General features: G+C 36.8%; 1 pseudogene; it reads right to left on the minus strand.

Annotated features, from left to right (window-relative positions):
* Positions 1 to 1,931: 1,931 nt before the first annotated feature.
* Positions 1,932 to 27,466, minus strand: part of LOC110194200 (heat shock cognate 71 kDa protein pseudogene) — a 40,638-nt pseudogene continuing 15,103 nt past the window's right edge.

Raw genomic sequence — 27,466 nt, forward strand, 5'->3', positions numbered from 1 at the left:
TGGAACCCTATATACTTTGTTGTCTTCCCATAAATAGGTTCAGTATAAGTACATTTAGTCCTAGTTGCTTTCCATTTATTGTAGGAAGTATCCTAGGACAGGCTTCAATGATACCCTCCCCCTCCAGGATCCACTGAATTGTCTCCTCCTAAATAAACTGACAAGTCATTTCCCCACAGGTCCAAATCATGAATGCTCGTGAAAATAACCTTATTTACCTCACTTGCCATCATTTATTCAAGGCTCAAGGCATTAGGTCCATTGAATCAAAGATTTTCAATATTTGGAAAGGGCTACCCTGAAACACAATCATTTATTCTTATGCATGTTTATTGCTTTGGTATAAATAAGCAATGTAAAATCATTATTGAAAAAAAAACTTTGAATCACTGGCTATAAAGCAAAGCTATGCATCTGCTATCTGTTTTCAAATGACGTTTTCAAGAACATCATTCAAATAATTAACATCATCATTATTTTAGACCTGGATAAGACTGGGCATCAATGTAGAGATTAACAAGACCCTGGAACTCATCTAGTACATCTACCACATTTTACAGATGAGAAAACTGAGGTTAAGAGAAATGAAATGATATGCTCAGGGTCATACCAGTATTGATAAAACCAGTATTCAAAGCTAGGTCTGACATGGTGGCAATGTGGTAAAGTGAAAAGAGTCTGAAGACTAGGATTCAAATATTGCCTCAAATGATTATTAACTAGGTTATCTTGGACAGATCTTTTCACTAAATTTCTGCAGCTGTAAAATGGTGGATTTGGACCAGATGGCCTTTGAGATCATGTATGGTTCCTTATTTGTGAGCCTATAATCCCATGACACCAAAGCTAAGACAATGCCTACTGCATATGCAGTTGGAAGAAGGAAAACTGTACTGCAGGCCACTCCCAAAACCATATAGTCTATAATCTATATCTCCACAGTTAGTGGTAGAATAATCATTAAACCATTTCAATGAAAACTGTAGATTATATTCAGGACATTGTTCTATGTGATGACAATATGTACATGATCATTACTTTAGATTAGATCAATAAGTCATCATTCTATATAATTATTATTAGGGAGCATCTATGTTGATAAGAATAGCATAGAACGTAAGGCTCTTGAGGGAAGGTGTTTCTTTACATTTTTATCTTTTTTCTTGTAAGCAGGGGTACAATCACAATATCCAAGGTATTCCAAACATAGCTGTCTCTAAATAAATATTCATTGGGTTGAATTGCATTCTAAAAAAAAAATTCTGAGCTGATTAGTCAAATTATGAGTGTGACAAGACCAATTTAGTACTAGTGTATGGGTAAAGAATTTGTTTGTTAATTTTTTTTTCTCTTAAGATGGTAAGATATCAAAGAGAAGAAAAAAATGAAAGCAGATAGAAGGTCAACTAATGGATCAATATTCTAGACATAATATTTTGTTGCTGTTCTGCTTAGTGAACTAAACAGGCTTAGAAGACAATGCAGCTTCTAAAGGTCTTTGACTAAGAGTCAAAATACCTAAATATCCATGAAAATTGAGGGTGTTATGCTGTAAAAATTATACAGCACTATAGATGAACAATTTGTATGTATAGCTTAAATAGATATTTAGGTTACTATTAATAAATGGAGAATACCCACTAGCCAGTTCATTAATGAGAGTTAAAGTTGGCATTTCTTTTGAATTTTTTATGTTGCCAATTTTAAATAAATTTTATTCTCTAGGACAAGAATTGCATTTTCACTTGTTCACAGTACTGAGAAAGTGCAATGTTGTTCACTTCTCTCCCTCTGCACACATTTAAGTATTCAGAATTCCTAGATTTACACAGTAGCTTACATGTTAATTTTAAAACTGCTACTGCCTTGGCTATAAATTTGTGTCTTTCAACTTTTGGAAAGCTGTGTGGAATGTTCTTTTTTCTGATGTGTTAATTGACCTCTTCAATGGTGGGTCCAGAAGAAGCACATCCAGATGGGACTGCTTCACCCCCTGGGAACCCACCAGGCATGCCTCCTGGTATGGCCCCTGCACTCTGGTACAGCTTAGTAATGATGGGGTTGCAGACCTCCAGTTCTTTCTGCTGATGCACAAATTCTTCCTTCTCAGTAGTCTGGTTCTTATCCAGCCAGCTGATTACTTCATTACATTTGTCAAGGACCTTCTATTTGTCTTCATCAACAATTTTGCCTTGTGGTTTTTCAGCCTCTGTGGTAGCTTTCATGTTGAAAGCATAAGATTCAAGAGAATTCTTGGAAGATACCTTGTCTCTCTGCTTCTCATCCTCAGCGATGTATTTCTCAATCTCCTGGACCATATGCTCAATGTCTTCTTTGCTCAGACAACCTTTGTCATCTTGTTTTTCTTTCCTGTGCTCTTATCCACAGCAGAAACATTGAGGATGCCATTTGCATCAATGTCAAATGTCACTTCAATTTAAGGAACACTCCCTGGTGCTGGGGGGATTCCTGTGAACTCAAACCTGCCAAGCGGGTTGTTATCCTTTGCCATTGCACCCTCACCTTCATAAACCTGAATAGGTGGAAAAGGTCTATGTCTGCTTTGTGGTGATTCTGATATTACATTTGATCAGAACTGTCATAACTCCACCAGCAGTTTCAATTCCAAGGGAAAGAGGAGTGACAACCAACAGCAGCAATTCCTGCACATTCTCAGATTTATCTCCAAACAGAATGGCAGCCTGGACAGCTGCACCACATGCAACAGCTTTATCAGGAGTGATACTCTTTTTGAGCTCCTTGCCATTGAAGAAGTGTTGCAGAAGCATCTGGATTTGGGGGATCTGAGTGGAAATACCCAGCAGGATGATGCCATGAATCTGTGATATATTTAGCATGGCATCTCTTAAGGTATTTTCCACAGGATCCAGTGTGCCATGGAAGAGATAAACATTCAGCTCTTCAAAATGTACCAGGGCAATGAAGGTTGACACCTTTATAGAGGAAGTCACTCTCAATACTGCCCTGGGTACTGGAAGAGGGAGTGTGCTTTGCATGTTCACAAGCAGTGTGCTGACAGTAGACAGCACTCTTGTTCTCCCTGATGTCCTTCTTGTGATTTCACTTGAACTCAGCAATGAAATGGTCCCCCTCCCATTGAAAAAGCAAGAAATACAAGACCCATTATACATAGGAACTTAAGCAAAATATAATTCCATATTAGCCATATGTATTCCTCTCCTCTTGGTGAACTCATCAGCTGTGTATTTGTCATTTCTATGCAGATGAGTCACGATCTTTATAACCACCTTTAGTTTCTCCCATGAGCTTTAGTCCCACATCACCAATTGATTTTTGGACGTATCAAACTGGACATCTTAGAGATCTCTCAAACTCACCATGTCCAGAAAACAACTCCTTATCCCATCTCCCAGGCCCATCTCTCTTTTAAGCTTCTTTACTTCTCTCAAAGGCATCACTATCTTCTTAGTCTCCCAGGTACATAAACTCAGCATTATTCTCAAATCCCCACTCTCCCATACCCCACAGAGCCAATTCTCTGCCAGATCTTGCTGTTTGTATCTATATAGTATCTCACATAGCTTACACCTTCTTTCTATTTGTGTTATCACCACCTTAGTTCAGTATCATATTATCAATTGTTTTTCTATAGTCTCCTAATTGGTCTTTCTGTCTCAAGTCTCTCCCCACTTGAGGCTATCCTTCACTCTGCTGTCAAAGTAATTTTTCTTAAACATAGATATGGCAATGACACTTCCCTATTCAGTAAACTCCAGTGGTTTTCCATTGCTTCTAGTGTAAAATGATATTCTCGTTGGTCTAGCTTTTAAAACCCTTCACAATCCAGCAACAACCATTTTTTTAGAGCCTCGTTGAACATTTTTCTCCATTCCACTTGTTGTAATGAAGGCTGATTTTGTGTCTCCAAAACATTCGATCTTTCTGCCCCGTACCTTTATACTGGCCTTCTCCCATGCTTAGATTGCAACATCTCATTGCCTTCTCTTTTCTGCAAGCTCCACCTTTTCTGTGAGGTCTTTCCTGTTTTCTGCAGTTATCAGTGAACTCCCTCCCAAATAGACTTCTGTTCAACTATTTTGTATTTATTTATGTTTATGCTATATGTATTCTATATACACTTGCATGTGCACTTATTGTTTTTCCTATTAGAATGATATCTCCTTGAGAGTGAGGATGAATTCTTTTTTTTTTTTTTGTACCTCTACCACCTAGCACAGTGCTTGGCATATACTATGTGCTTACTAAATACTTGTTGTTTAATTGATTGACTTCCCATATTAGATTTTAAGCTCTTGGAAGCCCAAGATCTGTCATATTTTCATCATTTTCTTCTCTTAGCACTTAACACAGAACCTAATATATAAGTTAATAATATGGTTATTGACTAGAAATCAAGTTATTTGAATTTTATTTTTAAAAATTTCAAAAGAGGATGTACTCAGCAGAGCAGCACCCTTCTTCCTCCACAGCAGTCTACTATGACCCTTGATTTCCTAGCAACCATGTCAAAGAGACTCACAATTGGCATCAATCTTGGCATCACTTACTCCTATGTAGGGGTCTTCTAATATGGGAAAGTAGAGATCATTGCTAATGACCAAAGAAACAGGATCACTCTAAGCTACGTAGCCTTCACCAACACAAAACATTTAATTGGTGATGCTCAAAGAATCAAGTTGCAATGAACTCCATCAACACAGTTTTTGATGCCAAACATCTGATTGGTTACAGATTTGATGATGCAAAATAGTGGAGGCAGGCCTAAGGTCCAAGTGCAATACAAAGCAGAACCAAAAGTTTTTATCCAGAAGAAACATCTTCTATAATCTTGACTGAAGTTGCTGAATCTGACATTGAGAAGATTGTCACAAACGCTGTTGTCACAGTAGCCGACTATTTCAATTATTCCCAATGTCAGGCCACCAAAGATGCTGGAAGCGTCACGGGTCTCAGTGTGCTCTGAATCATCAATGAGGCAACTGCTGTTGCTATTGCTTATGGCTTGGAAGAAAAGGTTAGTGCTGAGAGAAATGTGCTGATTTTGACATCACAGCCATTTTTACTATTGAAGATAACATCTTTGTGGTCAAATCCATGTTTAGGGACACACACTTGGGTGGGGAGGACTTTGACAACCTCATGATCAATGAGAAGGTAAAAAGAGAGAGAGGATTTGGAACTGAAAATTTTTAAAAATAGTGAGAGGAGAAAACAGGACAGAATTCCAGGGAGCACTGACTTTTAAAGGCTATCATATGGATGACCAACCAGCAAAGAAAACAGAGGGGACAATTAGAGGAGAATCAGGAGAAAGTAATAAAAGTACAATAGAATATTAAGGAGATGAGATTAGTCAATAGTGTCAAAAGTGACAGATGGTTAATAAAAATCTCAACAAATTAGGAAATAAACATTTAAAACTGTCTTCTATGTACCACGCACTGTGTTGAGCACTGTTAAGAGGCAAAAAACAGCCATTGCCCTCAAGGAGCTCACAATCTAAATGGGAGAGACAAGGAGCAAATAAATGTATACAAACATACTACATATAGGATAAATAAGAAAGAGTTAAAAGAGTGAAGACACTTGAATAAAGCAGAATTGTGAAGTTTTCTGTAGATGGAATTTTATTTTTCCTAACTAATTAATTAATTAATTAATTAATTTTTAGTTTTCAACATTCACTTCCATAAGATTTTGAGTTCTAAATTTTCTCCCCATGCTTCCCTCCCCCTTCCCAAGATGGCATGCCATCTGATATAGGCTCTATATATACAGTCATGTTAAAAATATTTTCACATCAATCATAATGTAAAGAAGAATTAGAACCAATGGAAGGAACAACAAGAAAGTAGAAATAAAACCAAAAAAAAAAAAGAGAGAAAGCCAATAATATGCTTTGATCTGCATTCTGACTCCATAGTTCTTTTTTTCTGGAAGTGCATAGCATTTTCTATCATGGGTTTTTTGAAGTTATCTTAGATCCTTGCATTGCTGAGAAGAGCTAAATATATCCAAGGTAGTCATTGCACAATGTTGCTGTTACTGTGTACAATGTTCTCCTGGTTCTGCTCACTTCACTCGGCATCAGTTCTCGTAAGTCTTTCCAGGTTTTTCTGAAGTCTACCTGCTCATAATTTCTTATGGAACAATAGTATTCTATTATATTCATATCCCACAACTTCTTCAGCCATTCCCCAATTGATGGGCATCCCCCCAATTTCCAATTCTTGGCCACAACAAAAAGAGCAGCTATAAATATTTTTGTATATGTGGGTCCTTTTCCCATTTTTATGGTCTCTTTGGGATACATACCTAGAAGGAGTATTTCTGGGTCAAAAGGTATGCACAATTTTATAGCCCTTTGGGCATAGTTCCAGATTGCTTTCCAGAACGGTTGGATCAGTTCACAACTCCACCAATAATGTATTAGTTTTCCAATTTCCCTACGTCTTCTCCAACATTTATCATTTTTCTGTTTTGTTAGGTTCATCAATCTGATAGGTATCATGTGGTACTTCAGAGATGTTTTCATTTGCATTTCTCTGATCAATAGTGATTTAGAGCATTTTTTCACGTGGCTATAGATAGCTTTAATTTCTTCATCTGAAAACTGCCTATTCATCCTTTGACCATTTATCAGTTTGGGAATAACTTGTATTATTATAATTTGATTCAGTTCTCTACAAACTTTAGAAATGAGCCTTCTATCAGAGACATTGTTTGTAAAAATTGTTTCCCAGCTTTCTGCTTCCCTTCTAATCTTGCTTGCATTGGCTTTGTGCAAAAACTTTTCAATTTAATGTAATAAAAAATTATCCATTTTGCATTTCACAATCTTCTGTATCTCTTGTTTGGTCATAAATTCTTCCATTCTCCATAAATCTGACAGGTAAAATATTCTTTACTTTCCTTGTTTGCTTATGGTGTCTGCCTTTATACCTAAATCATGTACTCATTTTGACTTTATCTTGGTATACAGTTTAAGATGTTGGTCTGTGCCTAGTTATAAATGGAATTTTAGTTGATATTTAAAAGAACCCAGGGAAGCCAGTAGATGGAAAAGGCAAGCATTCTAAGCATGGGGACAGTTAGAGAAAATTCCTGCAGCTGATTTCACACTGGTAATTTATCCAAAGTTTATCAAGGGTTTTACTTCAACAAGAAATAAAGGCATTGCATTTTGCAAGTATTTGTGATTTGTGAATTACACAATTTTATTTTTTCCTAACAATGGGCTCAGCCATATGGGAAGAAAGAAGAAAGAAGAAAGAAAGGAAGAAAGGGAGGGAGGGAGGAAGGAAGGAAGTAGGAAGGAAGAAGAGACTCTCAAAAGTATAAATATCAAATGATCACAATAGTTGAAGTATAAGAACTGTAATTGTTTATTTCTACATGTCTTCAGCTGTGCTGTGTATGCCATAATGCTATACCATAGAATGTAATGAGATCGTTAATTAGGATTGTGGACACGGTTTTGGAAGGCACTTTGAAGAGCTTTAGTCTAACCTCTTCATTTTTTAGATGAGGAAACTGCTTTGCAGAGCAGTGACTTGGCTTGTTTGGGGTCAGATAGCTGCCAAGGGGCAAAATCAACACATGAATCTAGTTTCTCTGACATCCAGTCCAATACTCTATACTCTATCTCACCACTTATCCCAAGAGCCTAGAATATGAACTGTTCATTGATCTTACATCTAATCACATTTCTTTTTTTTTTTTTTCATTTTGGCACCTCAGCTTGAACAGACATCAACATTCCGGGTTTTTATTTTCTAAGTTCTTTGAGAAATTCCTATAATAGGTGAAAACTAAATGAGGATCTGGACCAATATGAGTACTACAATTTTCCTTCCAACCTGTCATTAACCAAACATCATGCTTTTGACAGATTTTAGTGTACCGCTGATATGCAATATACAGCTTTTATGTTGTACCAAAAATTGAGAGAGAAATCAGCTTAGTGTCTATGAATGTTAGCTTTGTTTTGCTGAGCCAGAGCTCTTAGTATCTCCCATACATACAAGTAATGAGGAAAACAAATATAGGACGATATTGTAGCATCCAAAATTTAATTATGCCAGGAATGTTATTATAATACTACTGAGCAGCTAAAACTGGAGGCCTTTGAGTAACATCCTTATCAAGAATGATTGAACTTGTTTTTGTTTTTTCTTTTATGTACTTGATCATCACATCCTCTTGAAGACAGAACGAAACTCTCTTTAAAGCTAGTAACACAATTAAACATCAGCCACAATTTAGAAATGTACATGCCTTGAAGTAGATACCTGTCATTAAATTATATATACTAAGTGATATTTTACTGCACGTATATATTTACATATATACGCATATGTTCATACATACATACTTGTGTGTGTATGTATATATATATATATATATATATATAGAGAGAGAGAGAGAGAGAGAGAGAGAGAGAGAGAGACAGACAGACAGACAGACAGACAGATGCTAAATAAGATTTTAATGCTATCTTCTAAACTAGCATACTACCTTTAATACCATAAATGGTGGGAGCACAAAACTTCTCACATGATACTTACTGGGAAACATGTTCAAATGGCTGGTGGGAGTTCTTAATCACTAAGTTTAAGTTTAAATTTTCAAATCAAAATATAAATTCATATTATCTTGTATCCCCTCAGGCCTTATATGAACTGGGGATGAAATTAGTTATTTCTCTCCACTAATTCTTGTCAAGAGAAGAAAGATCTGATTTTGAAAGGAGCTCAGACTTTTATAGAAGATGTTCACAGAATTATTGGGCATTCAGAAAACATATTTCCATTTGCAAAATTGAAATTTATATGAATAAAACATCATATTTTTCTTTTGGGGGTATAAAAGCATACTTTTTATGAAATCAGTTTCATAAATAGGGTTTCTTCTTCTATCACCTTCCCAAGCTAGATAATCAATATTTCTGGGAAAATGTGACTAGGAAATTGTTACATATTGTTAAGTACTAAATATGAAGAATACAAATACTTACTTGAAAATAAATTTTAAGATACTTTTAATAGGAAAAGACTTTTGGCAAAGTCAGTTTCTTATGATTATTCTCTACAATATTTGCTGGATAATCTCTCAAAGTTTATTTCTTCCCTTCATAATACTTTAATTTTATATTTATATCTGACCTCTTCCTAGTGGGAAAAAAGCAAGAAGTAATTGAACTTCCTGGTTAAAAAAAGAGGAGTACTTGTTTTGTAATCACAGTAAGCATAGAAGTGAATTAAAATGATCACATTTTAAAATTAGTAAATTTAAAGAAGGGAGAAAAATTTCAACTATCATTGGGTTAGAAGAAGGGAAAAACAGAAAATAAAGCAGGGATATATAAGGAAGTTTTGAGGCAGGAAAGATGTAAAGGGAGAAGAGTGGTAAGAAAAAATACCTCCCATCACTTGACCAGTTCACGTGACCTTTTCCTTTAATCTCACAACTTCAAATCCAGGATGTTTTATTTACAGTTGAATTGATACATCCATTTATACTTCATTTGTTAATTGTAATCATTTGGTATTTATACTTTTAAGAGGCCTTCCTCTCTCTCTCTGTTCCTCCTTTCCTTCTTTCCTTTGTTCCTTACTTACTTTTTCCATTCTTTTTCTTTCTTCTTGCTATAGGAATCTATTAATCAATCAATTACTGAATCAGCATAGATTTATCATGTGCCCATTCTGTGCAAAGGACTTTCTGGGCACTGAGAATACAAACACCAAAATGAAACATTTCTTACTTGTGTTTGTTTGAAGCACAGAGTTATATTTGAGGGTAGAAACAAGGGAATGGAGAGTGATTTGAAACACTGAAATAAACCATAGTGCCAAAAAGTAACCATAAGAATTTCAGTGTATCAACACTGCTAAAACACTTCTCTTGACTTATTCTTGTTAGTCGAGAAATCTAATTACCCAAAGCATAAAGATAAAGCTAAGCATCTGATTTTTGATTCACCTATTTAGATCTCTTACACATAAAATGAAGATATCTTCTGGTTTTGAAATTGATTTCTGGAAGTACTAATTCATTCCTTAAAAAGCATGGCAGGGGGCAGAGCCAAGATGGCAGAGTGAAAGCAGTGACTTGCTTGAGCTCTCCCCGAAACCCCTCCAAATACCTACAAAAAATGGCTCTAAACAAATTCTAAAGCATCAGAACCCACAAAAAGACAGAGTGAAACAACTTTCCAGCCCAAGACAAACTGGATGATTGATAGGAAAGGCATATCGTGCTGGGCTGGGAGAGGAATGCAGTTTGGCATGGGCATGCAGGCCACAGCGAACCAGGAGCAGGCCTCAGAGAACTGAATCACAGGCAGCTGTGGCAGATTCCAACCTGAATGCTAAAGACAACTTAGAAGGTCAGTGGGAAAAGTTTGTTTCTGCGGTGCTGAGAGAGAAGTGAGGCACTCTCAGTTCCATTCCCCAAATGTGGCCTGGGGCAGCGACTGTCTGACAAGCTTCTGGCCCACAGACTGAGGGGGAATCGAGTGGCTAATCAGAGGGGGATTGCAGGGATCTCTCTGCTGGTGCAGGATTCTCTTGCTTTGCCTATGCTTGGATCTGGGTCACAGTTCTGGGTGGTGGTCCTGGGGTGAGGAGGAGCCCTGGCATGGTGGAGCTTGTGGTGGCTGTGGAGAGAAAATCTTCCTCACAGTTCCAAGGCAGAAAAGAGTGCTTGTGGTCACTCATAGGCCAGAGCCCAGGCCAGGAAAGGAGTAAACACCTTGCCCTTAATCATAGCACCTTGGAAGAACTGAAAATTTACAGGTCCCTAGAAGTATCTCTGAAAACAGCTGCACAAAACCCTTGAATCTTGGGACAGTATGTTCTCCACACTGGAGAAAGAATTCTACCTTAACAAAAAGTTTATAACTCAAGTAATTGTCTGGAATGATAAGCAAACAGCTCAAACAGAATCAGACTATATTATCTTACTTTGGTGACAAAGAAGATCAAAATACACAACCAGAAGAAGAACATGAAGCCAAAGTTCCTACATCCAAAGACTCCAAGAAAGATATGAATTGGTCCCAGGTCATGGAAGAGCTCAACAAGGATTTTGAGAAGCAAGTAAGAGAAGTAGAGGAAAAACTGAGAGTGATGCTAAAGGAGACCCCAAAAAATACTGAAGAAAATAACACCTTAAAAATAGCTTAACTCAAATGGCAAAAGAGTCCAAAAAGCCAGTGAGAAGAAGAATGCACTAAAAAGCAAAACTGACCAAATGGAAAATGCCCTAAAAAGCAAAATTGGCCAAATGGAAAAGGAAGTCCAAAAGATTACTGAAGAAAATACTTCCTTAAATTAGAATAGAACAATTGGAAGCTAGTGACTTTATGAGAAATCAAGGCACTGTAAAACAAATCCAAAAGAATGAAAAATTAGAAAACAACGTGAAATATCTCTTTGGAAAAACAACTGACCTGGAAATTACATCCAGTAGAGAGAATTTAAAAATTATTGGACTATCTGAAAACCATGATCGAAAAAAGAGCCTAGACATCATCTTTCAAGAAATTATCAAGGAAAAATGCCCTGATATTTTAGAATTAGAGGGCAAAATAGAAATTGAAAGAATCCACTGATCTCCTCCTGAAAGAGATCCCCAAAGGAAAACTCCTAGGAATATTGTAGCCAAATTCCAGAGTTCCCAGGTCAAGGAGAAAATATTACAAGCAGCCAGAAAGAAACAAAAAAGTATTATGGAAACACAATCAGGATAACACAAGATTTAGCAGCTTCTACATTAAAGGACCAGAGGTCATGAGATATAATATTCTGGAGGGCAAAGAAGTTAGGATTACAGCCAAGAATTACATATTCAGCAAAACTGAGTATAATCCTCCACAGGTAAAAAATGATCGTTCAGTCAAATAGAGGACTTACAAGCATTCTTGATGATAAGACCAGAACTGAATAGAAAATTTGACTTTCAAATACAAGACTCAAGTGGAACATGAAGAGGTAAACAGGAAAAAGAAATCATAAGAGATTTATTAAGGTTGAACTTTTTACATTCCAGCATGGAAAAATGATAATTATAACTCCTGAGACCTTTGTCAGTATTAGGGTAGTTGGAGGAAAAAAGTTACACATGTAGATAGACAGACAGATAGATAGATAGATAGATAGATAGATAGATAGATAGATAGATAGACAGTTAGACAGATAGATAGATAGATAGAGGGCACAGGGTGAGTTGAAGATGAAGGGGTCTTATCTGGAGAATAAAAATAAGGGGTGAGAGAGGATTATACTTGGAGAAGGAGAAAGGGAGAGGTAGAATGGGGGAAATTATCTCACAAAAGAAAAACAGAAAAGAAAAGGCTCTTTCAGTGGAGGGGAAACAAGGAAAGGTGGAGGGAATGAGTGAATCTTATTCTCATAGGATTTAGTTTAAGGAGAGAATAACATGCACACTCAATTGGGTATGGAAATCTGTCTTACCCTACAGGAAAATAGGGGGAGAAGGGCAAAAGAGAGCAGGGGAATCATAGAAAGGAGGGTAGATTGGGAAAGGGGATAATTAGAAGAAAGCACTTCTGAGGAGGGAAACGGTCAAAAGAATAGAATAAACGGAGGGGCGGCGGCGGAGGATGGGATTAAGGGAAATAGAGTTAGTTTTTCACAGCATAACTACTATGGAAGTATTTTGCATGACTGCACATGTATAACCTGTATTGAGTTCTTGCCTTTTCAATGAGGGTGGGTGGTGAGGGAGGAAGGGAGAAAATTTGGAGCCCAAAGTTTTAAAAACACATATTTAAAAGAAATGTTTTCACATGCAACTGGGAAATAAGAAATACAGGAAATGGAGTACAGAAATCTATCCTGTCCTTACAGGAAAGCAGAAGGGGAAGGGGATAAGAGAAGTGGGGGGAGAGATAGATGGGAAGACAGACTAGGGGAAGGGATATTCAGAATGCATGCCATCTTGGGGTGGGGGGAGGGGTGAGATGGGGTGAAAACATGCAACGCAAAATTTTGTGGAAGTAAATGTTGAAAACTAAAACAAATAAATTTTAAAAGAAAAAATGAAATTAAAAAAATTTAAAAGCATGTCACAAGATTTTTTTAGAAATACATGGATAAATAACTTTTAAACTAACATCAAAGTTGAAAACAGTTGTATTCTATTGATTATTGCTGAAATTGTGTGGAGTATAGATATGTTGAAGCAAATTTAAGACAGCTTACCATAATTTGAAAATATGTTGCTAGATCCTCTATAGCTCAAGACCACAATATCATGATAGGATTTAAATTAGCATAATTGAAGTGAATATGAACAGTAGGACCTTTGGTAGGGTTTTTGGAAACCATTTTCTTTTGTACAAAAGGAGAAAAATATATGTTGGCCTATTTGCCTGCTCATCCTGAGCAGCAGGCACCACTTGGATAAGCATCTGTTATGAGTTCAATATCAATGCAACAAACATTTTAAAGTACCTGATATGTACTAAGTGTTATCAAGCTGAATCAGTGCCCTGTTTTAGCCCTCAAGGACCTTACATAATCATCAATTGCAGTTTATGGAGAGTTTTTCATTTGTTTTGTTTTGTTTTTTAACCTAAAAAGTTAACACAGTTGAGATCCTACAGTAGACATTTATTTGCTTGCTGCCTGTCTCCCTCTTGGGGACCCTCTCAACTTTCTGTGGCACTCTTTGAACTTCTGGCCCCTACCTTTCCTCACATTGTAAGTGGTATAGGGGCGAGGGGCATTCAGAACTTTCTTAAAGTTGTAATCCTTCCAGTAGTAACCACGTCATAACCCATTTTCCATATTTTTTCCCCTAGAAATTCTTGTCACCTGAAATCTCAGGGAATATCTTAGCCAAACCTCAATGTGTCATGTCTTTAGGTCATTCATAAGTACGTACGTACATACATACATACATACATATATTGATTTGGTTTTGTGTATTGGAAAATGAAAATACCTCCATTTTTTGTGTATCTTAATCTTAACTGCAAATATAGCTATTAGATATCCACTGAAATGGAGTCAAATGTCCAAACTTTTGAAAGATCATGAATCAGTATTTCAACTTTACTCATGCCATCATTTTATAACTGCCATTAAAATTATTATAAGCTCCCAAAAAATTCACAACAGCATGACAGAAATTTAAGGACGTATTTAAGTTTGGATATGAGTGTCTAGATTTTGATCACAGGTATCATAGATCCGGCAGAAACAGCACTTTACATTATACACTAATAGCAGTTACTTATGTGTAAAATGGGAAATTTGAGTAGGCTAAGGATTGAAAGGAGTACAGGCAGAGAATGGGTTTTGCTTTTTAAATACTTAAGTCTAATATCTTTGACTGACTGACACCCTTGGAATGCTTAGGTTTACCCTTATGTATTTAAGCTATTTCAATTGTGTATTAATTGTTAGTTGCTGGACAATGATTATTTTTAATTCATATGATCAACTGGATTTGTGGGTATCAGTGATGTGGTGACCTAGTGGAAGCTTTTGACCTGATTCTAAATGTCCATGGAGTCTGGTTAGACTTCCACTGTAGTCCTGCTTCTCCTTTGACTTTAATAGTAGGAGTTTATGGCAAGCATAGCAACTTCAAAACTCTTAATTAAATTTTTTAGGATTGTTGTAATCCTACTTGTTTTGAAAAAATAGCATATTTATCACATTTGCAAGAAAATGTCACAGTTTCTGACCTATTTATATGGTAAGATAATATTGAGGAACAGATGATCAGTTTGACAATATATGCTAAAGGACATATACCAAAAAATTTCCCATGAGCCATTTACCATTTTCATACCCATTCCATACTAATTGTGAAAGACAGTGCCACAGGTTTGCCATGTCTTTATTTCTCCAATTTATCAGAAGGAAATCAAATCAGAATGTTAGTATATCACTCTTTAAAGGTTAGTTATTACCTCCTTGTAAGTATCATATATGTAAGAATGATGTGAGCTTAAATGAGGAGGGGGATAAATTACAGATACCCTTATATGGGCCTCAGAGTTAGTAATGAAATTACTTGTCTCCTTATTACCTTCTTTAAATCTCTATTTCCTCATCTCTGAATCAGGGATTGTAATGCAGCCACTACCTATGCTGCACCATTATATCTAAACATACATGAAAGCACTTTACAATCCATATCAGGATTCATATGTAATGGGTATTATTATTATTGTTAGTTTTAATTTTTCTAATTTTGTACTTTATTAAAGACTCCAGCACCTTACCTAAGTGAAACACACTAGTTTTCAATTCCTGACATACCCTATAGAATTTTTCTTAGCAACAGAAGACATGTTTGATAATGAACAGTACTATATCACAATGGCCATTTGCAATGACAGGTTATATGCTTTGGCCAACAACTCCCCAATTTCACCCTTGAATTCATTCAAAACTCTCAGGAAGATGCCATCTGGTCCTGGTGATTTAGCTATATTTATTTTGTTCATGTGGTCAAGTACATTCTAAACACTGACTGCTATTCCCTCTAGTACTTAAAACTTTTCTAATACATAGGAAAATTTGAGAATGTGTTTTTAATATTGCTCTTAGTAAAGACCGTAGTAAAATATTCAATTTGTGTTATTAAAAACATCCTTTATCTTGTCCTTAACATATCTTTTGCCCTACAACCATCGACGTATCCCACTTATGGTATAGCTATCTTTTTTCTTTAATATTTTTAAGAATAATTAAAATCCAGAAGAACTTCTGATGACCAGGAAGAATGTGGCTGCCACATTGTGATTTTCTGGGGTCTTCTCTAACATTGGCATTTCTCTCTGTGGCTTTTCCACTTTAACAAATCTTGGAAAATAACCAGGGGAACATGGTGTACCTGTATTTTTCTGACTCCTGAACAACTTGTATTCTGTGGATACCTTTGCTATCTCCCTTTTGGCTGAATGTCAGCTATGTACCAGAAGATGAATCTGAGAAATTCAAAGCTGAATCTCATAAACAGCATTCTTATGCTGCATCTTTGCCCCAATCAAGCCCCATATATAAAGCATGATTGATTCTGTAGCAGTCTAGTAAAACAACTCATTCTACCCAAAACCTTCAGTAATAATTTCAAGTGAAATTATTTCCCTTAGAGATTTCACTTTTAGAGGTTCCCTTGAAGTTATTTATGAAGAGAAGGAAATAAGTTCTAAAGTATTTTACTTAGAAATAGGACATGTTCAAGAGTTTTGGTTTCTAAAGTCTTCTATTCAAGCTGTGCACACCTCTACTGCTCTTCCACTTTAGGCTTGAGGTAGCTATTTTAAAGATGTTGATTTACAGAGTCTATACTAGGCACATTTCTTGCTGATAATGTTGCTATCCCATTTCAGTGATAATTCATGTGTAAGAGAGATCATAGGAAGGGTCATCCACTAGCACAGTGGATAAAAGATTATATAAAGATCTGATAAAAGATCATACAAAGATCTGATAAAAGATCATCTCACTTAACATTGAAATAAAAATAGATCTCAGGTTGTTAACAGGATGTCCTTATTCCAAACGCCCATTCCATTGCCTGAGAAAGACTTAATCTCAGTGGAAAACTGCCTTCACTATTTTGCATAAGTCTTAGAATCAGTACAGAAAATGTCATTTTAAAAAAGTGAATACTTGGAGGCTGAGCCAAGATGGCAGAGTGAAAGTAGTGACTTGCTTGAGCTCTCCACCAAATCCCTCCAAATACCTATAAAAATTGGCTTTAAACAAATTCTAAAGCAGCAGAACCCACAAAAAGACAGAGTGAAGAAAATTTCCAGTCCAAGACAACCTGGATGGTTGAACAGAAAGGTATATCGAAATAGGCGGGTAGAGGAGCACAGTGTGGCATGGGTGCACAGGCCACAGTAAACCTGGAGTAGGCCTCAGAGGACTGAATCTTGGGCAGCTGTGGTGGCTTCCAGAACTCTGAACCCACAAACACCAAAGACAACTTAGAAGGTCAGTGGGAAATGTCTGTTTCTGTGGTGAGAGAGAAGCTAGGTCAGAGCCAGCTCTAGAGCGCAGAGCACAGAGCCTGGGTGCCGGGGCGGTGGCTGTATCCTGAGCTTCTGGCCCACAGACTAAGGTGGAATCGAGTGGCTGATCAGAGGGGAATTTCAGGGATCTATTTGCCAGTGCTGAGGGAGGAATCTCTTGCTTCACCCATGCTTGGATCTGGGTCACAGTTCTGGGCAGAGGTCTTGGGGCAAGGAGGAGTGCTGGTGTGGTAGAGCTTCTAGCGGCAGTGGAGAGGAAACCTTCTTCACAGTTCCAGAACAGAAAGACATGCTTGTGATCACTAATACACCAGCGCACAGGCCAGGAAAGGAGTAAATACCTCACCCCTTATCATACCACTTTGCAAGAACTGAAAATTTACAGGTCCCTACAAGTATCTCTGAAAACAGACATATAAACCCCTGAAGCTTGGGACAGTACATTCTCCACATTGGAAGCTGGGACAGTACATTCTCCACATTGGAAGCAGACTCTTACCTTAACAAAGAGTTTAAAACTCAAGTAATTGTCCAGGATCATGAGCAAGCAGTGCAAAAAGGGTCAGACTGTATTATCTTACTTTTGTGACAAAGAAGATCAAAACATACCACCAGAAGAACACAACAAAGTCAAAGCTCCTACATCCAAAACCTTCAAGAAAAATATGAATCAGTCCCAGGCCTTGGAAGAGCTCAAAAGGGATTTTGAGAAGCGAGTAAGAGAAGTAGAGGAAAAACTGGGAAGAGAAACGAGAATGATGCAAGAAGATCATGAAAAACAAGTCAACAGCTTGCTAAAGGAGACCCAAAAAAATACTAAAGAAAATAACACCTTAAAAAATAGCCTAACCCAAATGGCAAAAGAGGTCCAAAAAGCCAATGAGGAGAAAAATGCCCTAAAAAGAAAAATAGTCCAAATGGAAAAGCAAGTCCAAAAGCTTACTGAAGAAAATATTTCCTTAAAAATTAGAATACAGCAATTGGAAGCTAGTGACTTTATGAGAAATCAAGACACTGTAAAACAAATCCAAAAGAATGAAAAATTAGAAAACAGTAGGAAATATCTTATTGGAAAAACAACTGACTTGGAAAATAGATCCAGTAGAGAGAATTTAAAAATTATTGGACTATCTGAAAACCATGATCAAAAAAAGAACCTAGACATCATCCTTCAAGAAATTATCAAGTAAAACTCTGAAAGCCATGATCAAAAAAAGAACCTAGACATCATCCTTCAAGAAATTATCAAGTCCTGATATTTTAGAGCCAGAGGGCAAAATAGAAATTGAAAGAATCCACCAATCTCTTCCTGAAAGAGATCCTCAAAGGAAAACTCCTAGGAATATTGTAGCCAAATTCCAGAGTTCCCAGGTCAAGGAGAAAATATTACAAGCTGCCAGAAAGAAACAATTCAAGTATTGTGGAAACACAATCAGGATAACACAAGGTTTAGCAGCTTCTACAATAAAGGACAGCAGGGCATGGAATATAATATTCTGGAGGGTAAAGGAGGTAGGATTACAAGCAAGAATGACTTACCCAGTAAAACTGAGTATAATCCTTCAGGGGAAAAAAATTCAGTGAAAGAGAGGACTTTCAAGCATTGTTGATGAAAATTCTAGAGCTGAATAGAAAATTTGGCTTTCAAACACAAGACTAAAATGGAACATGAAGTGGTAAATAGGAAAGAGAAATCATAAGAGACTTATTAAGGTTGAACTGTTCACATTCCTGTATGGACAGATGATATTTATAACTCATGAGACCTTTGTCAGCATTAGGGTAGTTGGAGGGGGAAAAATTATATGTATGTATATAGAGAGACTGGCAGATAGATAGACAGATAGATGGACAGATAGATAGATAGATAGATAGATAGATAGATAGATAGATAGATAGATAGACAGATAGAGAGATAGATACATAGCACAGGGTGAGTTGAAGATTAAGGGGTCATATCTGGAGAATAAAATTAAGCGGTGTGAGAAGATTCTACTGGGAGAAGAAGAAAGGGAGAGGTAGAACAAAAGAAAGAATAGAATAAATGTGGTGGCAGGATAGGATTAAGGGAAATAGAGTTAGTTTTTCACAACTTGTCTACTATGGAAGTGTTTTGCATAACTGCACATGTATAACCTATATTGAGTTGCTTGCCTTTTCAATGATGGTGGGTGGGGAGGGAGGAAGGGAGAAAATTTGGAACCCAAAGTTTTAAAAACATATGTTTTAAAAAAAAGTTTTCACATGCAACTGGGAGATAAGAAATACAGGAAATGGGGTAGAGAAGTCTGTGCTGCCCTACAGGAAAATAGGAGGTGAAGGGGATAAGAGAAGGGGGGGGAGAGACAGAAGGGAGGCAGACTAAGGAAAGGGGTATTCAGAATGCATGCCATCTTGGGGTAGGGGGAGGGGAGAGATGGGGTGAAAATTTGGAATTCAAAATCTTGTGGAAGTAAATGTTGAAAACTAAAAATAAATAAATTTTTATCAATCAATCAATCAATCAATCAAACCAAAAAAAAGGTGAATCTTTGGAAGATACAGGTTTAGAATCAGTGGTTTATTATTGAGTCATTTCAGTCCTGATTCTTTGTGACTCCATTTGGGGTTTTCTTGGTAAAGATACTAGACTGATTTATTATTTCCTTCTACATCACATTTTACAGATGAGGAACTGAGGCAAATAAGTTTGTAACTTGCCCATGGTCATACAACTACTGAGTGTCTGAGGCCAGATTTGAACTCAGGTCTTCCTGACTCCAGGGCTGGTGCTCTTGCCCTAGAGCCACTAGACATCATTTCAAATCCTGACTCTACTACTTACTACATTATGACCTTAGAAAAAGTCAATCAGATAATTACAAATGTGTCTTCTACTTCTATATGCAATATTCCCATGTGGATCATTTTGGAAAGTTGTCAGCTTTGGATTGCATGGGGTCTCTAATGCTTTAGAAAAGAATGTAAAAAAAACTCGAGAAAAAAGTAGATTTGCAAATCTCCCTGTGAACTATAACAATAAAAACTCATCTAGCCAGGCATATAGTGGCCAAAGCTACTCTCTTTACTTTCATGTGAGCATTGTATCCAATATTCTCTTGGCTAATTGAAGAAAATGATCCCTTTTGCCTCTCAAGTTTCTTCCCTACTTGCTTCATTTCTAGCAGGTGATAGCTTCCAGTCCCATCTGTTTATTCAGATTTCTACTTGAGTGGCACTCTTATGGTCCTCCACTGTTATGTTAAGGAGAAGAATGCCTCACTATCTTGTATTTAATGGATGTAATATCTGCAAAGTACTCCGAGCTTCTCTGGTTGAAAAGTGCAATATAAATGCAAAGTATTATTGTTATTACTGTATAAATATTCAATGGTTAATAAACATTTTCTAACCTTCCCTCCTCCCTCAGTGAAGCAGCTAGTATTAATGGCCTGTACACTGCTTAAACTGCCACTATTCTAGGTGGTAGGTTAAAGAATTGTATTAAAAATACACCCATCACCCAGACAAGGAAGAGTTTGACCGTAGACTTTGAATGAAAGAGATGCTTAGAACTAAGAGGAAAGCAAAAAGAGAAATTCATTGCTACTATGAACATATATAAATAGTGTATATTTATATTTATGTATAATTATATATGTACAATTTTGCATGTGTAGTATTAGGTGAAGAATCTGAGGCCCAGAGAGGTTAAGTTATAAGGTTACACAGCTAGTAAGAATCAAAGGCAGGATTTGAACCAATATTTTTCTGACTTCAAATCCAGAACTGTGTTACATTTGTTCATATTATTAGATTTTTGCATGAATTAATGACATCTTTGAATAGTAATCATTACTTCATTCTGCCTAAGGACCTACATATTTATAATGCCAAGCAATTTGAAATCCTTGTGAGAAAGAAGCTATATATATCCAAAGCATTATTGTACCAGGTTTTTCTTCATGGAACGAAAAGAAATAACCCCTTCTTTTCCAGCACTTAATTATGGATGTGAGAAAACTCTGATATTCTATTTGCCTGACTTTTCAAGGCCTGAATTACAAAATGGAATGATTTGAAGCTGCTCCTCTCAGCTGGTGACAACACAGCAAAAACTTCAAACACATTAAAATTGGATATTTTATCAATGAAATCCTTTTTCTCCATTTAGCTCTATCAGATTCCAAAACAAAGTAGCATAGTCAAAGGAATGTGTTAGGGCATTATCAAGTACATATTTTCTTTTCTGTCACAAGAAAAACTTTCCAATCTCATCATGAACTGATGCAACTATTTCCTTTAGCACTCTCACTGTCAAAACGCAATATAAGGCACAGTATCATTTCCCTTCTCTAAACATCATGACTTTATTCACAAATGATGAAAGACATCACCTACTGACTGTGTCAGGTGAAAAAACACTCACTTCACCAAGTAGTATACTGTTATTGGGTGGAATTATATCACAACACCATCAGGAGCAAGTACTTTTGTGTGTATGCAAGGTTTAAAGCTACAACTTTGTTGGCTGTGAAAAGTCAAGTCAAAATATTTTTTAAAGATAAAAATAGCCTCCCTAAAAGTTTGGAAAACCTACATGACAGAACCAATTTTCTGATAAAATCTCTAAATAAGGTAAAATTTATTATGGATATTTAAATAAAGATGAACATTTTTTCACTGCTCATAATCTGATCTTGCATCCCTGTCTGTGTTGAAATTAATGCATTGGCTATATAAAATATTTTAAATTTTGATTTGTATTTTTAAGATAATTTGAGGATGGAGCCAAGATGGCAGAGTAAAAGCAGTGACTTGCTTGAGCTCTCCACCAAACCCCTCCAAATACCTGTAAAATAACTCTAAACAAATTCTAAAGTAGCAGAACCCACAAAAAGACAGAGTGAAACAAATTTCCAGGCCAAGACAGACTAGTTGGTTTACTGAAAAGATCTATTCCACCAGGCTGAGAGAGGAACACAGTTTGGCGTGGGTGCACAGACAAAGACCAGGCCTCAGTGAACCTGGAGCAGGCCTCAGAGGACTAGGATCATGGGCAGTTGTGGTGGTTTTCAGACTTCTCAATCCACAAATGCCATAGACAACTTAGAAAGTCAGTAGAAAAAGTTTGTGACCACAGTGAGAGAGAAGGTCAGTGCCAGCCCCACTCCTGGCTGCAGCCCCAAGGCAGCAGCTGTTTCCAGAGTTTCTGACCCACAGATGGAAGGGGAATCTAGTGGCTGATCAGAGGGGGATTGCAGGGATCTCTGCTAGTGCTGAGGCAGGATATTCTTGCTTTGCATGTGCTTGGATCTGGGTCACATTTCTGGATGGTGGTCCTGGGGTGAGGAGCATTGGTGTGGTGGAGCTTGTAGTGGTGGTGGACAGGGAATACTCCTTACAGTTCCAAGGCAGAAAAGAGCACTTGTGATCACTGAAAGACTACAGCACAGGCCAGGAAAGGAGTAAACAACTCACCTTTGATCATACCACCTTAGAAAAACGGAAAATTTACAGGTTCCTGGAAGTATGTCTGAAAATAGCTGCATAAGACCCCCAAAGCTTGGGATAGTATATTCTGCACACTGGAAGTAGACCTCAGCCTTAACAAAGAGTTTATACCACAAGTAATTGTCTGGGACCATGAGCAAACTGCACAAAAAAAAGTCAGACCAGAGAATATTTCTTTGGTAGCAAAGGAGATCAAAGCATGTAACCAGAAGACAACAAAGTCAAAGCTCCTAAATCCAAAGACTCCAAGAAAAAATATGAATTGGTTCCAGGACATGGAAGAGCTCAAAAAAGGATTTTGAGAAGCAAGTAAAAGAAGTAGAGGAAAGACTGGGAAGAGAAATGAAAGTGATGCAAGAAAATCATGAAAAAAACAAGTCAACAGCTTGCTAAAGGAGACCCCAAAAATATTGAAGAAAATACACCTTAAAAAATAGCCTAACCCAAATGACAAAAGAGGTCCAAAAAACCAATGAGTAGAAGAATGCCTTCTAAAGCAGAATTGGCCAAATGGAAAAGGAAGTCCAAAAGCTCACAGAAGAAAATACTTCCTTGAAAATTAGAATGGAGCAAATGGAAGCTACTGACTTTATGAGAAATTAAGACATTGTAAAACAAAAATGAAAAGAATGAAAAAACAGAAAACAATGTGAAATATCTCATTGGAAAAACAACTGACCTGGAAAATAGATCCAGGAGAGATAATTTAACAATTATTGGACTGCCTGAAAGCCATGCTCAAAAAAAGAGCCTACACATCATCTTTCAAGAAATTATCCTGATATTCTAGAATCAGAGGGCAAAATAGAAATTGAAAGAATCCACCAATCACCTCCTGAAAGAGATCCCCACAGGAAAACTCCTAGGAATATTGTAGTCAAATTCCAGAGTTCCCAGGTCAAGGGGAAAATATTGCAAGCAGCCAAAAAGAAATAATTCAAGTATTGTGGAAACACAATCAGGATAACACAAGATTTATCAGCTTCTACATTAAGGGACCAGAGGGTTTGGAATATAATATCCACAGGCCAAAAAAAAATAGGATTACAGCCAATAATCACTTACCAAGCAAAATTAAGTATAATCCTTCAGGAGAAAAAATATGGAAATTTAGTGAAATAGAGGACTTTCAAGCATTCTTGATGAAAAGACCAGAGCTGAAGAAAAAAAATTGACTGTCAAACATAAGACTCAAGAGAAGAACAAAGATGTCAACAGGAAAGATAAATCATAAGGGACTTATTAAGGTTGAACTATTTACATTTCTGCATGGAAAGATGATATTTGTAACTCATGAGAGCTTTGTGAGTTGGAGGGAAAAATTATATGTATAGATAGATAGATAGATAGATAGATAGATAGATAGATAGATAGATAGAGGTAGATAAATAGATAGATAGATGGCATGGGGGAGTTGAAGATGAACAGTGTGATATCTGGAGAACAAAATTAGTGCGTGACAAAGGATCATACTGGGAGAAGGAAAAAATGAGAAGTAGAATGGGGTAAATTATCTCACATGAAATAGACAAGAAAAGGCTTTTACAGTGGAAGGGAAACAAGGAAGGTGAGAGGGAATGAGTAAATCTTATTCTCATTGGATTTGGCTTAAGGAGTGGATAACATACATACTCAATTGTTTATGGAACTCTATCATACCCTACTGGAAAATATAGGGTAAGGGGATAATAGAGTAGGGGGATGATAGAGGGGAGGGCAGATTGGGGGAGGGGTTAATCAGAAACAAACACTTCTAAGAAGGGTCAGGGTCAAAAGAAAGAATAGAATAAATGTGGTGGCAGGATAGGATTAAGGGAAATAGAGTTAGTTTTTCACAACTTGTCTACTATGGAAGTGTTTTGCATAACTGCACATGTATAACCTGTGTTGAGTTGCTTGCCTTTTCAATGATGGTGGGTGGGGAGGGAGGAAGGGAGAAAATTTGGAACCCAAAGTTTTAAAAACATATGTTTTAAAAAAAAGTTTTCACATGCAACTGGGAGATAAGAAATATAGGAAATGGGGTAGAGAAGTCTATGCTGCCCTACAGGAAAATAGGAGGTGAAGGGGATAAGAGAAGGGGGGGGAGAGACAGAAGGGAGGCAGACTAAGGAAAGGGGTATTCAGAATGCATGCCATCTTGGGGTGGGGGGAGGGGCAAGATGGGGTGAAAATTTGGAACTCAAAATCTTGTGGAATTGAATGTTCAAAACTAAATATAAATAAATTAATATGAGAAAAAAAGATAATTTGAATTAAAAATGTTTGTTACTATAGTCAATCTGCCCCTTGTTTATGGGGAAAATTCTGAACTCTTTTATAAAACGTGAGTTCCTTTTAAAAAATCTTTCATAACACATTTTTTTTTTACCCCAGATTGTAGATCAAGGACAGGACAGTAGCTGAGCTGACCCATTGCTCTGATTTCTTAATGATTTATTACTTCTGAACTATGGGAAAATAAGTATGATATAACGACAAATTATAATTTAATATTCTTTTATATAGAATGTCTTAAATTTGGCCTTCATAAAGAAACTTTCAGTTCTTTGTATTATATTTCTTAAATGTGTATAGAAACAACTATATTAGCTATTTTTGAACACATGGGACATAAGACATTGACCTGGGAAACTGGTGAACATGTGGTTGTAATCTTTCAAAATTGTTTTCTGTTGGGTGGATAGAATGTTTTCTCAAATGATAGAAGCACTCAGACTTTTACTATTCATTTACAAAATTTCTACTTCTCTACTGGGTTTCATTTATTTTGGTATTATAAAACCTCAATGAAAGAAGAAATTTAATATAGAATTGGTATCATTCAGATGTTCTACAACCTCTCAATTATTCTTTCCATATCCCCAAATTTTATTTATTTGAAATGGAGAAAATCATACATGCAGAAGAGATGAAAGTTACCTTAAAAAAAAAAAAAGACTAGCACCTTAATGGTCTCACTAATGAGTATGGAAATGAATTTCCAGATTCTTGACAAATCTTTCATTTTTCCAGGCATTTGTCTGCGTGAAGAAACAAAAATTCCTTATAGAAAGATTGAATTGATATAAGACTGAGCCAATATGGCAAAGTAAAGGCAGGGACTCACCTGAGCTTTCCCAAATTTTTCTCCAAATTATGTTAAAATTACACCAAAAATGAATTCTGGACTGGTATAACCAACAAAAGGAGGGAGTGAAATGATTTTCCAGCCGAAGACAACTTAGAAGCTTTCCAAGAAAGATCTATCTCCCTGAATGCACAGCATCATAGGTTGTACTGGCATAGGCCATACCTCAGCAATCCAGCAACTGGTCTAAGTAGTGACTGAATTAGCTTCAGTGGCTTCCAGAACTCTTAGCCTACAGAGAGTAAGGCATCTAGAAAACTGGTCAGGAGATTATATGAGAGCCTTTGCTGGCATTTAGAGTAGGATTCTTTTGCATTGTCTATTCCCAAATGTAGGTCACATTCAAAGGACGCAAGAGCAGAAAATTGGGGGAAAAATTTACAGCAAGTATTTCTTTTTTTTTTCCTGAGTGGTAAGCTAACATTTTTTTGGACCTGGGAAAAGGTAAGTAGAATGTGGGTAAGTGGCAGAAGGAATAAGGGTACAGAGCAAAATGTTGGGGCCCTAAAACAAAAGTCAGTTACTTGAAGCATTTAACTGAGAAGGTGAATGAATGCCTCTCCCAAAGGGGTAGAAGGAATGGTAGCTGCTCCAAGGTAACAGAAGCCAATTCCAAATATGTGTGTACTCTGTGAGGGTAGAAGCTAGTGAGGCTGCTTCCTAAGATGCCTCTGCCAGTTCACAGATCTTCATGAAGATAGTATCCTTCTTGTTTCTGACATTTGCCTTCGATTCCAACAAGAGTTGACAGACCTTGTCATCAGAATACTTTCTGAGGTGCTATGTTGGATACATCTTGTATTTCTGCTCAATGACTTCTCAAATGGATCCCTTGCACTGAAATCAAAGGAGAGGATGATATCAGTGTTCTGCACTGGGGGCAGGACTAGGAGATAGGCAGAGTTGATAGTCAATACATTTTCCTTTTTCTGTGAGAACCTTCTCAATGTCATTTTATTTTCCTGGGTGCTTGAGACATGGATAATTTTCCTGAAAAAATCCCAGATGGTTTTCGTAATACTGTTTTTATCAGCTAGAGCACTGCCACATAAAGTCGTAGAGAAGAAGAGGAGGAGAATATCACAGAAAGGAAGTAAAGGCTAGGTCCTCATTTGGCACTTTATATTTCCAAGTACTAAAAGAACACTGCTCTGTCCATTTGCCCTGCTTGTGTCCTTCAGATTAGCAGAGAGTATAGATTCCCAAGTCACCTGTAGGGACATGCAAATTAAGAGTATTGCATATCTGGGTACCAAATTACATAAAGAGTTAACAAGGTCTCATCTTGGGGTTCACATCAGGAAGTAATCTCATACAGTTGTGCAGAGACTCCTCAAACTGCTCCCATTCTCTCATGGTACTTTAAAGGTGAGGAACCTTTGGAAACCAGTATCCTAATTGGATGCCAAAGGGTGAGAGTAACATGTGTAGGAGGGACAACCCCGTGGCTCCTGTTGCTCTGCCTCATTTTAGAAGATCAAGTATTTCTGATAAAGGCCTCATTTCTCAAATATATAGAGAGCTGAGACAAATTTATATGAATAAAAGTCATTCCCCACTTGATAAATGTTCAAAGGCTATTAATAGAAAATTTTCAAATGAAAAAATCAAAGGCATTTATAATCATATGAAAAAATGCTTTAAATCACTATTAATTAGAGAAATGCAAATGAAAATAGCTCTGAGGCAACCCCTTACACCTATCAGATTGGCTAATGTTACAGTAAAGGAAAATCATAAATGTTCAATGGGATGTGCGAAAATTGGAACACTAATGCATGTTTGATGGAGCTGTGAACTCATTCAACACTCTG

The sequence above is a fragment of the Phascolarctos cinereus genome, unplaced genomic scaffold (assembly GCF_003287225.1).
Source record: "Phascolarctos cinereus isolate Bilbo 61053 unplaced genomic scaffold, phaCin_HiC Scaffold_1;HRSCAF=81, whole genome shotgun sequence".
Lineage (NCBI taxonomy): Eukaryota > Metazoa > Chordata > Mammalia > Diprotodontia > Phascolarctidae > Phascolarctos > Phascolarctos cinereus.